Source organism: Bombina bombina, chromosome 7 (genome assembly GCF_027579735.1).
Source record: "Bombina bombina isolate aBomBom1 chromosome 7, aBomBom1.pri, whole genome shotgun sequence".
NCBI lineage: Eukaryota > Metazoa > Chordata > Amphibia > Anura > Bombinatoridae > Bombina > Bombina bombina.
In genome coordinates, this window is record NC_069505.1 from 449,966,754 (window position 1) to 449,979,956 (window position 13,203).

The 13,203-nt window shown below is 39.6% G+C and overlaps 1 protein-coding gene across 1 annotated transcript in view; it reads left to right on the top strand.

Moving 5' to 3' along the window:
- LOC128635984 (gastrula zinc finger protein XlCGF49.1-like) overlaps positions 1 to 13,203 on the top strand; it is a 33,183-nt gene that overhangs the window by 17,669 nt on the left and 2,311 nt on the right. The gene's annotated exons all lie outside the window — the stretch shown is intronic.

Consider the following 13,203-nt stretch of genomic DNA (forward strand, 5'->3'; position numbering starts at 1 on the left):
CATTATCATAGTATCCGCACCAAGGAATAACAACATCTTTGAGAGGTGTTTAAAAACAGCGCTAAACCTTACAGGGGAAAAAAAAACAAAAAAACACAAATACACCATCTGCTGTTACTAACCACAACATCATAACAGCAGGAGTGGGTAAAATATTACAGCCATAGGAGGGGACAAGGTCGTATCGCCATAGTGCAACAACACCTGCACTGATTTTATAGCGACAGATCACTACGGATACAGGAAAGCAACACCGCTGCACCAACCCCCAACACAGAGACAATAAAGCCCACATCATCTACTGCAGAGGGTGCCATGATCTTCTACTGGTAGTGGCGATGGGAGAGTGTTCCGGAGTAGAGAGGGGTTATCTTGACTCCAATGTAAAATTTGTGTTTACTCCTACCACGAGTAATGAGACGGACTACTGCTACAATTCTAGAACTTAGAATCTACTCTGGGACTGTAGAAAACTTAGTACAGCACCTTTGAGTTGTCCCTCTGTTTAGACGCTTCTTCAGCCTGCTCAATCTTTGCAGCAGCATGGGTCACTGAGTTTGCAGATGTCTGCCTGCAAGATGGGAATAAGGTAATATGGCACTGCGTACTTAAAAACTGGGGACCTTATATATAAAATACACTGTTGCCTACTATAAACTTGTGTATGATGTCTACTCCACAGCTTAATCCTTATTGGGGGCATGTTCTTGTACTCATATCCTGTGGTACGTAGCTGTGCAGGACTTCACATGGTAAAATATTCCTGTCTAACTGCCCAGGTTGTGTTTACAACAACACATGTATCAATGTGCTAGTATGTCATGATATTTTTAGGGAGTTCTATACAGTCTCATACTATGACGATATTGTATCTGACAACATGTGAGGCTTTTAGGTATACTGTCCCTTAAATACTAGCTCCCATATATTGCCGACACCAGTGCCTTTCACACTCAACATAGCTTAGACATGATATACGCTATTTAAATTTGAGTTTTTCTAACTACATTTATATTATATATATGTTTGCTGATGTATTTAGTCTGATACGCCACTTACTAGTTAGGATTGATGGCTTCAGTCTCAAACCTATTGTTAAGATATTTATTGTTTGAATGTCTGTTAAGATATTCCACATACTTTAAAAAATCCTACATAGACTAGTCTATAGAGTAAAATGATAGGTGCAGTGTGTGCTAGGTGCTATATATGCTGGGCTCTGTTTGTGCTAGGTATTGGGTGTGTTGGGTACTGTAGGTGCTGCGTGTGCTAGGTGCTGCGTGTGCTAGGTACTATGTGTGCTAGGTGTTGCGTGTGCTAGGTACTATGTGTGTGCTAGGTACTTTGTGTGCTAGGTGCTGCGTGTGCTAGGTACTATGTGTGCTAGGTGCCGCGTGCGCTAGGTACTATGTGTGCTAGGTGCTGCGTGTGCTAGGCACTATGTGTGTGCTAGGTACTGCGTGTGCTAGGTACTATGTGTGCTATGTGCTGCATGTGCTAGGTACTATGTGTGCTAGGTGCCATGTGTGCTAGGTACTATGTGTGCTAGGTGCCGCGTGTGCTAGGTACTATGTGTGCTAGGTGCTGCGTGTGCTAGGTACTCTGTGTGCTAGGTGCTGCGTGTGCTAGGTACTATGTGTACTAGGTGCTGCGTGTGCTAGGTACTATGTGTGCTAGGTGCTGCGTGTGCTAGGTTCTATGTGGGCTAGGTGCTGCGTGTGCTAGGTACTATGTGTGCTAGGTGCTGCGTGTGCTAGGTACTATGTGTGCTAGGTGCTGCGTGTGCTAGGTACTATCTGTGCTAGGTGCTGCGTGTGCTAGGTACTATCTGTGCTAGGTACTGCGTGTGCTAGGTTCTATGTGGGCTAGGTGCTGCATGTGCTAGGTACTATGTGTGCTAGGTGCTGCGTGTGCTAGGTACTATGTGTGCTAGGTACTATGTGTGCTAGGTGCTGCGTGTGCTAGGTGCTGCGTGTGCTAGGTACTATGTGTGCTAGGTGCTGCGTGTGCTAGGTGCTGCGTGTGCTAGGTACTATGTGTGCTAGGTGCTGCGTGTGCTAGGTGCTGTGTGTGCTAGGTACTATGTGTGCTAGGTGCTGCGTGTGCTAGGTTCTATGTGGGCTAGGTGCTGCGTGTGCTAGGTACTATGTGTGCTAGGTGCTGCGTGTGCTAGGTACTATCTGTGCTAGGTGCTGCGTGTGCTAGGTTCTATGTGGGCTAGGTGCTGCGTGTGCTAGGTACTATGTGTGCTAGGTGCTGCGTGTGCTAGGTACCATGTGTGCTAGGTGCTGCGTGTGCTAGGTACTATCTGTGCTAGGTGCTGCGTGTGCTAGGTACTATGTGTGTTAGGTGTTGCGTGTGCTAGGTACTATGTGTGCTAGGTGTTGCGTGTTCTAGGTACTATGTGTGCTAGGTGCTGCGTGTGCTAGGTACTATGTGTGCTAGGTGCTGCGTGTGCTAGGTACTATGTGTGCTAGGTGCTGCGTGTGCTAGGTACTATGTGTGCTAGGTGCTGCGTGTGCTAGGTACTATGTGTGCTAGGTGCTGCGTGTGCTAGGTACTATGTGTGCTAGGTGCTGCGTGTGCTAGGTACTATGTGTGCTAGGTACTACGTGTGCTAGGTGCTACGTGTGCTAGGTGATGCGTGTGCTAGGTACTGCGTGTGCTAGGTGATGCGTGTGCTAGGTACTATGTGTGTTAGGTGCTGCTGCGTGGTCTAGGTGCTGCTGCGTGGGCTAGGTGCTGAGTGCCCTAGGTACTTTGTGTGCCAGGTGCTGTGTGTGCCAGGTACTAGGTGCGCTTGGTACTTTATGTACTAGGCACTGCGTGTGCTAGGTCCTGTGTGTAGTTCCTAAGCAGCCATCTCCTACAACTAACCCTGACATTATCTAATAGTCTTGCCTCTTCTTTAAAATAATCGCTCACTCCTTTTGTCGTCTAGTATGTTCGCAGAATCTGCTCCTCAATTTATGTGATCGAGTTTATTTATATATTGTAAAGCAACTTATACAAACTTTGCTCTTTGGAGTACTAAATTTAAATTTATTCTACACGCCTCATCCCCCGCTCCCCCCCATAGCTAGAGCCCACGTCAGGGTTCAACCTAGGTGAATTACTTTCACCTCAATTCCTAGCAATTTACTTATGACTTACGATGTATCAATGTTTTGATGGTTATTGCAACCGGTCCTGCGTGTCCAAACCTTTTCTTTGTGTATGTTTGAACAGGGGTCCTGCGTGTCCCCAAGTGTTACCTTTCATTCTAAAACTGAATAAAAATTCATTTAAAAAAAAAAAATGTCACAGTTGAAGGTTGTATCATGGAATGTAGGGGGGCATTTCTAGTCTGGTGAAAAGGAAAAGAATTTTAACATATCTCAAAAAATATAAGGCGGACTTAATTTTCTTGCAAGAAACCCACCTTTCAGAAAGAGAACACAAAAAACTGCAAGTTAATTGGGTTCAAGAAGTGATCTTTACTCCCTGTGCCTCTCGTAAAAGAGGGGTAGCGATTCTTATTAGAAAAGGATTAGACTTTCAAATTATTTCTCAGGAGATAGACCCTGATGAGCGCTTTGTTATTTTAAAAATAAAAATGGGCTTTCATATCTTCACAATGTGTAACGTATACGGGCCAAACAATGTGGATGAACTTTTCTGGGAAACTTTGAAGATTAAATTGTTTGAATATGTGGATACCATTTTGGTAGTAGCCGGAGACTTTAATATGGTTTTTAATAATATTGACAGACTACAGACAACACAGCAAAGAACCGTTAAAATTTCTCAAAAAGCAACGAGAATTCTTAAATCGCTTTGTAGTGTGCTTAAGATTAGGGATCTATGGCGGCAAACATATCCTAATAGTCGCGCATTTACATATGAATCTAAACAATTCAAATAATTTTCACGCATTGACTTTTTTCTTGGCTCAGACAGACTGTTTGGTTTTGGGGTAAAAACGCAAATAGGTGATTTTACTATCTCAGATCATGCCCCTATTTCATTGGAGCTTGGTCTGGATAATAATAAATATGAGCCAACTAGAGGCTACTCTTTCCCACGATATCTATATAACAATTCCAAATTTAGGAAATTTGTTACAGATCGATGGTATGAATACACGACTCAAAATCTCTCATACAGCCATAAACCAGAGATATTCTGGGAAGCAGCCAAAGCTGTGATCAGAGGTGAAATTAAGAAATACACTTGTAGACTCAGAGTAAACATGCGTCTAAGGGAAACTGAGTTATCAAACTGTCTTAGAAATACCTACAATACCTATATAACGACACCTACACAGATTCATTGTCAGAAATATATCAAAGCAAAACAGGAGTGGGATTTATTAAGCCTTCAACAAACAACTAGACAAGACCTGCGCCAGAGAGCTAGTTACTACAGATATGGTAGCAAGATAGGTAAGCTCTTAGCTAACCATGTGAAACTATATAAAGCCCACAAAACAAAGCCATTGTTGTAGATGGTATTAGAGTCACTGAGGCAGAGGCAATTAAGAAAGGTTTTGCTAAATTCTTCAAAAAACTATACTCAGCCCCACAGACCAATGTTCAAAATAAAAAATGGTTTTGGGAAAAAATCTCGCTCCCAAAGCTACCTTCAGGTGAGGCAGATAAACTAAATACACCCATAACTCCTACAGAAGTAATCCAAGCTATAGACAAACTAAAATTGGATAAAGCGGCCGGCCCAGATATGCTCCCTGCGGAATTTTATAAAATTCTCAGAGAGGAGATAAATATGACACTTGTGAACCTATTCAACGACTACCTATGTAATGGTAGAGTGCCTTCTGCCTATTTTGCAGCATCCAAAATTATTTTAATTTTAAAAAAGGACAAAGATCCAGAAATAATCGATTCATATCGTCCAATATCACTACTCAATGCAGATTACAAAATATTTACAACCATTCTGTCAAACAGACTCAAATTCTCGGCTCTTTGATTCATGTGGACCAAGTCGGCTTCGTGCTACATAGGAATCCAGCTGCCAGTCTTCGAAAAATTTTATTACTCTTAGATTTTTTCCGATTGGAAAAAACAAATAATCGAGTGGACCCGGCGATTCTATCAGTAGACGCTCAAAAGGCGTTCGACTTGATTACCTGGGATCATTTATTCTATACCATGGAGCAATTTGGTTTTAGGGGTCACTTTCTAAATTGTATTCAAGCCTTATATGCTAAGGCTTCTTCAGTACTACTGGTAAATGCCTCACCCACAGAAACTTTTCGTATTTTGAAAGGCACAAGGAAAGGTTGCCCAGTCTCACCTTTACTTTTTAATTTGGCAATTGAACCACTGGCATCTATGCTGAAGTTATACTTGGAAGGGATTCTTTTAGGAGACAAATATCTTAAGTTACTCTTATATGCGGACGACTTGTTACTTTTTCTTAATAATCCTCAACTAGAGATTCCCATCATCTTAGAAATAATTGCTAAATTTGGCTCATTCTCAGGTTACAAAATAAATATCTCCAAATCAGATCTTCTATGGTTAATAAAACCATTAAATACAGATTATATCCCACCTTTCAAGGTGGCTGAACAATATATTACTTATCTAGGTATTAAAATCAGTATAAATCCGGCGGAATGGTATTCTTTTAATTACTCTCCACTGCTAAAGAAAATTCAAATAGATCTTAGAAACTGGGCAAAGCTCCCCCTATCATTGACAGCAAAAATTAACTTGATAAAGATGATCGTATTACCTAAGTTGATGTATATAATGCAAAACATTCCAATCCCGTTAACAAAATCAGATCTTAAATGTCTGGATAGTTCTACCAGGTTGTTTATATGGGGTACGTATTTCCTTACAGAAGCTCTCGCATCTTAGACAATGTGGAGACTTAGCACTCCCTATCTTTTCTACTTACAACAAAATATGTTTAGCAAAGGTAGCCATGGACTGGCTTACTGGGGGGACTCATGTTGCTTCTTTGGAAGTGGAACAAAAATTGTTTTTTCCGCTTGGCCTGACGGCCCTACTACATTGCCCTATCAAGGAACTACCACGCAAGATTAAAACCAAACTTACAATATTCCACATTATCAAAGCCTGGCAGTTTATTCGGTCCAGTATGAAGGATAACCCACTAATTTCAGACTCTGTCCCTATTTTAGGGAATCCGTGTTTTACTCCTGGTATCAGGAATAAAGTGTTCAGTAGATGGGCTGTGCTGGGCCTACAACATCTATCTCAATTTAGGGATCCAGAAACTATTCGGGCATATACGTTTGCAGCTCTAAGAAGTCAATTTCAACTTAAAAACACAGATTTTTATGCCTATTTACAGGTGCGGCACTGGTATAATGAGACTATCAAAGATCCTACTAGAGAGTGGATACATCCAGGCATAAAAATGGGTCTTGCCCTCTATAAGGCAGGCAAACATTCCATTAGCTATTGGTATAGGATGGTGCTATTAGAGATTGGAGAAGCGAATTTAATAGATATCTTTACAAAATGGAGTAAAGACATTCAAGTATTGGATATGTACAAAACTAAACAAAGTATAATTGCGTCAGAACATGCCACCCTATCTGCCTCATGGCGAGAGTCACATTTCAAAGTTTTAAATCGTATACATATAACCCCGACTAGCCTAAACAGATGGTTTGGGAATTCTTTGCATCTCTGCCCACGCTGTAGCTCTTCTGATGCCGACCTGGTCCATATGTTCTGGAGTTGTTTGAAGATCCAACAATTCTGGCCAAGAGTGCAATTTTGGTTAATTAGGTTACTCTCCACTCAGATAGTACTAGAACTGCAACACATTATTTTCGTACTAGACCTGAGAGATCTTAGGGAGTATGTTTGTAACACTGACTTTATCAACACAGTAATTTTGGGAGGGAGGTATCTTATTCTTAAAAACTGGAAATCTACAAGGGAACCAACAATAAATAATCTAACTTTTTTACTGCACTCCCAATATACAATAGAACAGCTTGATAGTGCCAACAATGGAATAAACCAGCAAGATAGATTTGAATGTAAGTGGCTAGAGTTTATTAGGAGATATAGAAATAATACAGAAATATAGTTGAATTTTTTTTTATTTATTTTTTTCTATTCCCTCCCCGACCATCTCCCCCCTCCCACAACCCAACATGACTTTGTAATAGGATGTGTATAGATATGGACAGAACTCAAATAGTTTATGTTACACTGAATCTCAAGGTATTGGCTCAGAATGAGTCTGGTAGTAATTTTATTTTAAACAAAGAAACAATTTATTCTTAGGTTATTTGTGTTTATTAATCTGCTGAAAATCTGAGGTTCTTTTTTTTTGCTATTTATAAAAATGTCTACAATACTCTGTGATGTAACAGAATGCTGCGGTCCTAGTGTTGCTACAAATTAACTGATATGTATGCTAGTGTCTTGATATGTATTATCTTGTCCTTTATTGTCGATATTTTGTTGCTTTATTGTCAACCTCAAATTAAAAAATTAAAAAAGAGATAACAGTGCATCCAAGCACATTGTCAGGGTCATTCCCAGGGCCATTCTAGCTTATACAAGTCTCCATAACATCAGCATATTTCTCACTACATAATAAACTGTTATAAAAAACCTTTCTTAGACAAGATGGATGCCTAAGACAAAATGGCAACTAGGACAAGATGGTGTCGGTAATGCTAACATATCCTAACAAGCCTGTTTATCAGTGAACCAATTTTGAAACCTATCCTTCCCCCTTAGGTGCTTTACTATAACCATAGCTGAGTTAACTAAATCTCTGGGCCCCAGTTTATCTTTTTCTGTCTAGCATTCACTAAGGGACTAAGAATCTGTTTTTGTTGCGCTCCATCTAGATCTTTTATGAAAGCGCCCCATTTCTTTACTATTTTTTTAATCTTACTTCTTTATCACTCAATGTATCAAAAACTTTGATGTCTAATTGTGTTTCTAGAGCTTGTCCTATTTTCCTCACACTGGGTATACCTGGTGTTAACCACTCTTTCAATATACATTTCCTTGTCATAATTATAACCATTGAGAGGAACATAGGCTTATCTTTATAGACCTGTTTGGTAAAATAAGTATGTCTTTAAAATCTATTTTAACATTCGTCTGAAGTATCTTGGCTGCCCAGTAGCTCATTTTTAACCATAACTGGTTTATTCGGGGACAGAAAAAGGCATTTAAACCATTTGAAAGCTTTTTTAGGCATAATATTAAATCTGTTTATTAGTTTTGTTTAAGATTCTCTAAAATATGAGTCCAAAGTGACTTCTTTAATATTATTGAAGCTACTTAGGGGTCAATTTATCAAAGGCTTTCCCCAGCCTTTTGAGCCCCTACTGCTGCAGGTTCTCACAAGGGAACCTGCACGCCGTATTTAACAAGAAGTGGCAAAAAAAACAATCTCCGTGGTCTAGTCTAATCGGGGAGATTGACAGCTCCTGCTCGCGTGTGATAGGCTTTGCGCAGGCAGGGGACGGGATTGCACGCGAGCGGGCGGGGGCACGTATGTGCGCCCCTGTTCACCTCCGCTTGATAAATTGTCATATCCTCCATTTCTAACTGAGTAGAGAGATCTTTTTGCCAGCCCTCTACTATTTTTGCCATGTTTTTCCCTATTTGAGTCCAATAGAGCTCTATAAGTTGCTGAGTATGTGAATTTTCCATTTTTAAATATATTTATTGTGTTGGCACAACAATGTAGCTTCCATAGCCCAGGGTAAACCTTCAAAATCTCTAGTATGTAGTGCGTGATTGCAAATACGAAAAATAGTGTGTATCAGGTAGTTCAAATTTCTCTTGAATTTCTGAAAAGGTTCTAATTTTTCCCTGCTTAATGTCTAGTAACATAGTAGATGAGGTTTAAAAAAGACCGAAGTCCATCAAGTTCAACCTATACAAATCTAATATGCTTACAAAAAAAAAGATCCAGTTGAGTTTAAATGAATCCACTAAAAGGTGACCCATTTAATACAAGCAATCATATCCATGAATTTTGTTTCTACCCTGAAATGTATCCAAACATTTTTTAAATGTATCTAGGGTATTGGCATTCACTACCTCCTTTAGTAATGAGTTCTGCAATTTTATTTCTCTTACAGTGAAAAAATGTTTCAGTTGCAGGAGATTAAATCTCCTTTCCTCCAGCCTTACATTGTGACCTCTTGTAACAAACAATTTTCTTGGAAAAAAGAGCTTCTGCCATCTCTGTATATGGGCCTTGAATATATTTATATAAAGTAATCATGTCACCTCTCAAGCACCTTTTTTTCTAGGGATAAAAGACCCAGTTTGGCTAGCCTCTCCTCATAGCCCAAATTCTCCATTCCCCTTATTAGCGTTGTGGTCCTTCTCTGAACTTTTTCTAGTTCTGCAATATCTTTTTTGCAATCGGTCCCAAGAACTGCACTCCATACTCAAGGTGAGTTCTTACCAGGGATTTATATAGTTATAGAATTATGCTTTCCTCCCTTGAATCAATGCCTCTTTTAAATCATGCTAGTATCTTATTAGCCTTTCTAGCCGCTGTCCTGCATTGTGCACCCATCTTTAGCTTGTTATCTATTTCTACTCCCAAATCCCTTTCCTCCTCTGTTTGGCTAAGTCTTGTCCCATTTAAAAATACGTTGCCTGCTTATTTTTACTTCCAAAATGTAGAACCTTGCATTTTCCTGTATTAAATCTAATTTTTCATTTACCTGCCCATACATTTAATTTTTGCAGATCCCTTTGTAACGAAAGTTCATCCTACACTGACCTAATGACCTTACTTAATTTAGTATCATCTGCAAAAATAGAGATGTCACTATTTAATCCTTGCTCCAAGTCATTAATACAAATATTAAAAAGAACAGGGCCCAGTACTGATCCCTGGGGGACTCCACTTATTACCTTTGTCCAATCTGAGTATGATCCATTTACTACTACTTGTTGCTCCCTATCTTTTATGCAGTTATTTATCCATGAGCTAACATTTTCAGCTATTCCCAGTCCCTTAAATGTGTGCATTAATCTCTCATGTGGCACTGTATCAAATGCCTTTGCAAAGTCTAAGTATATCACATTAACTGATTCCCCTTTATCTATCTTTTTACTTACTTCCTTGTAGAATCTAATTAGATTAGTTTGACATGATCTATTTCTCATAAAACCATGCTGATATGAACTCATAGGGGCCAATTTATCAAGCTCCTGTTTCCGCGCGAGCCTTCAGACCGCTGCTCCATAACTTGTCCACCTGTTCTGAGGCCGCGGACATAAATCAACCTGATCGAATACAATCGGGTTGATTGACACCCCCTGCTAGCGGCTAATTGGCTGCAAATCTGCAGGGGGCAGCATTGCACCAGCAGTTCACAAGAACTGCTGGTTCAATGATAAATGCAAACAGCGTATGCTGCGGCGGACATGATACGCTACATCGTATCATGTCTGCTCGCACTATGATAAATCTACCCCATAATCTTGTTTACATGAATATGCTCATCAATATAATCCCTTATAATCCCTTCAAATATTAACTATTCTCTTTAATTCTACTTTAGACCATACGTTAAAGATAATCGAGTTTAGGCCTAAGGGAAATTTTGGATTGTTGTGGGGTACCTCCCAGATTTTATGGATCTTATACCAGGCTTTTATAATCCCTTCATACATTATATAAAGTCCTGATCTGTGGAGAAATATCCTTCCATTCTAGGTGTAATAACATGTCTGTTGCATGGTCTTCTAAGATTAAGTCCACTAATCACCTGGTCTTCAGTTAGCTGCTTCCTGTGGGATCCACCGCCCTCTCCAGGTGCAATGAAGACAAGCTTGTGATGTAGATTATGTTACTTGTTTACAACCCCAATTCCGAAAAAGTTTGGATAGTATGGAAAATGCAAGAATACAAACAAAAGTGTTATTTGAAAATGTAATTCACCCTGTACTATATTGAAAACACATTATTAACACATTATTTGATGTTTTACTTTGTGAATTTAATGTATTTTTTAAAATATACACATTTAAAATCTCATGGATGCAACACACTCCAAAAATGTTGGGACAGTTGACTGTTTACCACTGTGTAACATCACCTTTTCTTTAATAACACTTATTAAGCATTTGAGCACTGAAGACACCAGTTGGGTAAGTTTAGCAAACAGAATTTTCCCCATTCATCCATTATGCATGTCTTCAGCTGTGCCTTTGTTGCCTTATTTTGCACTTCTTAATGTTCCACGCAATCTCAAATGGAGACAGGTCAATGACTGAAGGGAGGCTATGCTAGCACCCGCACTCTGCTTACGCAACCATGCACTTGTAATCTGAGCAGAATGTGGTTTGGCGTTGTCCTGTTGGAAAATGCAGGGACATCCCTGGAAAAGACGACATCTAGATTGCAGCATATTTTGCTCCAAAATGTATACATATCCTTCTGCATCAATGGTGCCCTCACATATGTACAAGTTACCCATGCCATGGGCATCGACGCACCCTCATACCTTGACAGACACTGGCTTTTGGACCTGACGCTGACAACAGCTTGGATGGTGTTTTTCCTCTTTGGCCCGGAGAAGACGACTGTTTTTAAAAAAAACTATTTGAAATGTTGACTCGTCGGATCACAAAATATGATTCCACCATGCTGCTGTCCATCTCAGATGAGACCAAGCCCAGAGAAGTCAGTGGCGCTTCTGGACAGTGTTGATGTATGGCTTCTGTTTTGCATAGTAAAGCCTTAACGTGCATCTGTGGATGCAGCGACGAATGGTGTTAGCCAAATGGTGTTAAGGTTTACCAAAGTATTCCTGAGCCCATGTCAGGATATCCATTACAGACTCATGACGGTTTTTGAGACAGTGATGTCGGAGGGATCCGAGATCACACACATCCAGAAGTGTTTTTTTCGGCCTTGCCCTTTTCGCACCAAGATTTGACCAGATTCCTTGAATCTTTGAATTATATTGTGCACTGTAGAAGGTGAAATGCCCAAAATCCTACATAATTGTCTTTGGGGAATGTTTTTCTCAAAGTGTTGGATTATTCGCTGACGCATTTGTTGGCAGATTGGCGAGCCTCGATCCATCCTTGCTCTTGAAGGACTAGGCCTTTTTTGGAGGCTCCTTATGATTACACGATTGCCTCACCTGTTTCACATCACTTTCTTATTTTAACTTGTCACATCGCTATTAGCCTTAAATTGCCCCTGTCCTAACTTTTTGGGAATGTGTTGCAGTCATCAGATTTGAAATGAGTGTATATTTTAAATTCACAAAGTAAAACATCAAATAATGTTTTAATAATGTGTTTTCAATATAGTACAGGGTGAATTGAATTTTCAGATGACTCTTTTTGTTTGTTTGTTTTTATGCGTTTTCGGAATTGGTGCTGTAAACAAGTAACAGAATCTACATCACAGGACAAGTTTGGGGTTGTAGATCCTTTGCATTGTACTGGCACTGCCTAGGATGGGCTTGTCTACTAGAAGCAAGTTGCTGCAGTTGACATAAGCACAGTGGTCGATAGTGCTGACAGGCAAGTACTTTGCACCTTCATAGCCTACTAGCTATTAGTATAGACATGTTTTACATAGTCTTGGGACATATACGTGTACACCATATACCTTATTTTAACAGTTTGTAACACTTTAAGGCATTTTTAAGAATTCTGTATTTTTTTCAACTCATTAATGACCAACGTACCCTGTACATCCATGGTTAAAGGGACACTCAATCAAAATTAAACTTTCATTATTCAGATAGAGCATGCAATTTTAAACAACTTTCCAATTTACTTCAATTAACAAAATGTGCACAGTCTTTTTATATTTAAACATTTTGAGTCACCAGCTCCTACTGAGCATGTGCAAGAATAAGTGTGTATGCATTTGTGAATGACTGATTGCTGTCACATGGTACGTGTATGCATTTGTGATTGGCTGATGGCTGTCACATGGTACAGTGGGAGTGGAAAAAGACATAACTTAAAATTGTCAGAATAAAAATCTACTACTCATTTGAAGTTAAGACTAAGTGCTATTGCATTGTCTTGTTATCTTGCATTTGTTGATTATGTAAATCTACTGTGTTGACTGGTCCTTTAAGGGTTTTACTAGCTTTGCTGACGGCTTCACTTTAACTTTTTACTCTTATTTCTATACCTCAATTGCTTGGATATACATTAGAATAACTTATATGTGAGGCGGGAGGGG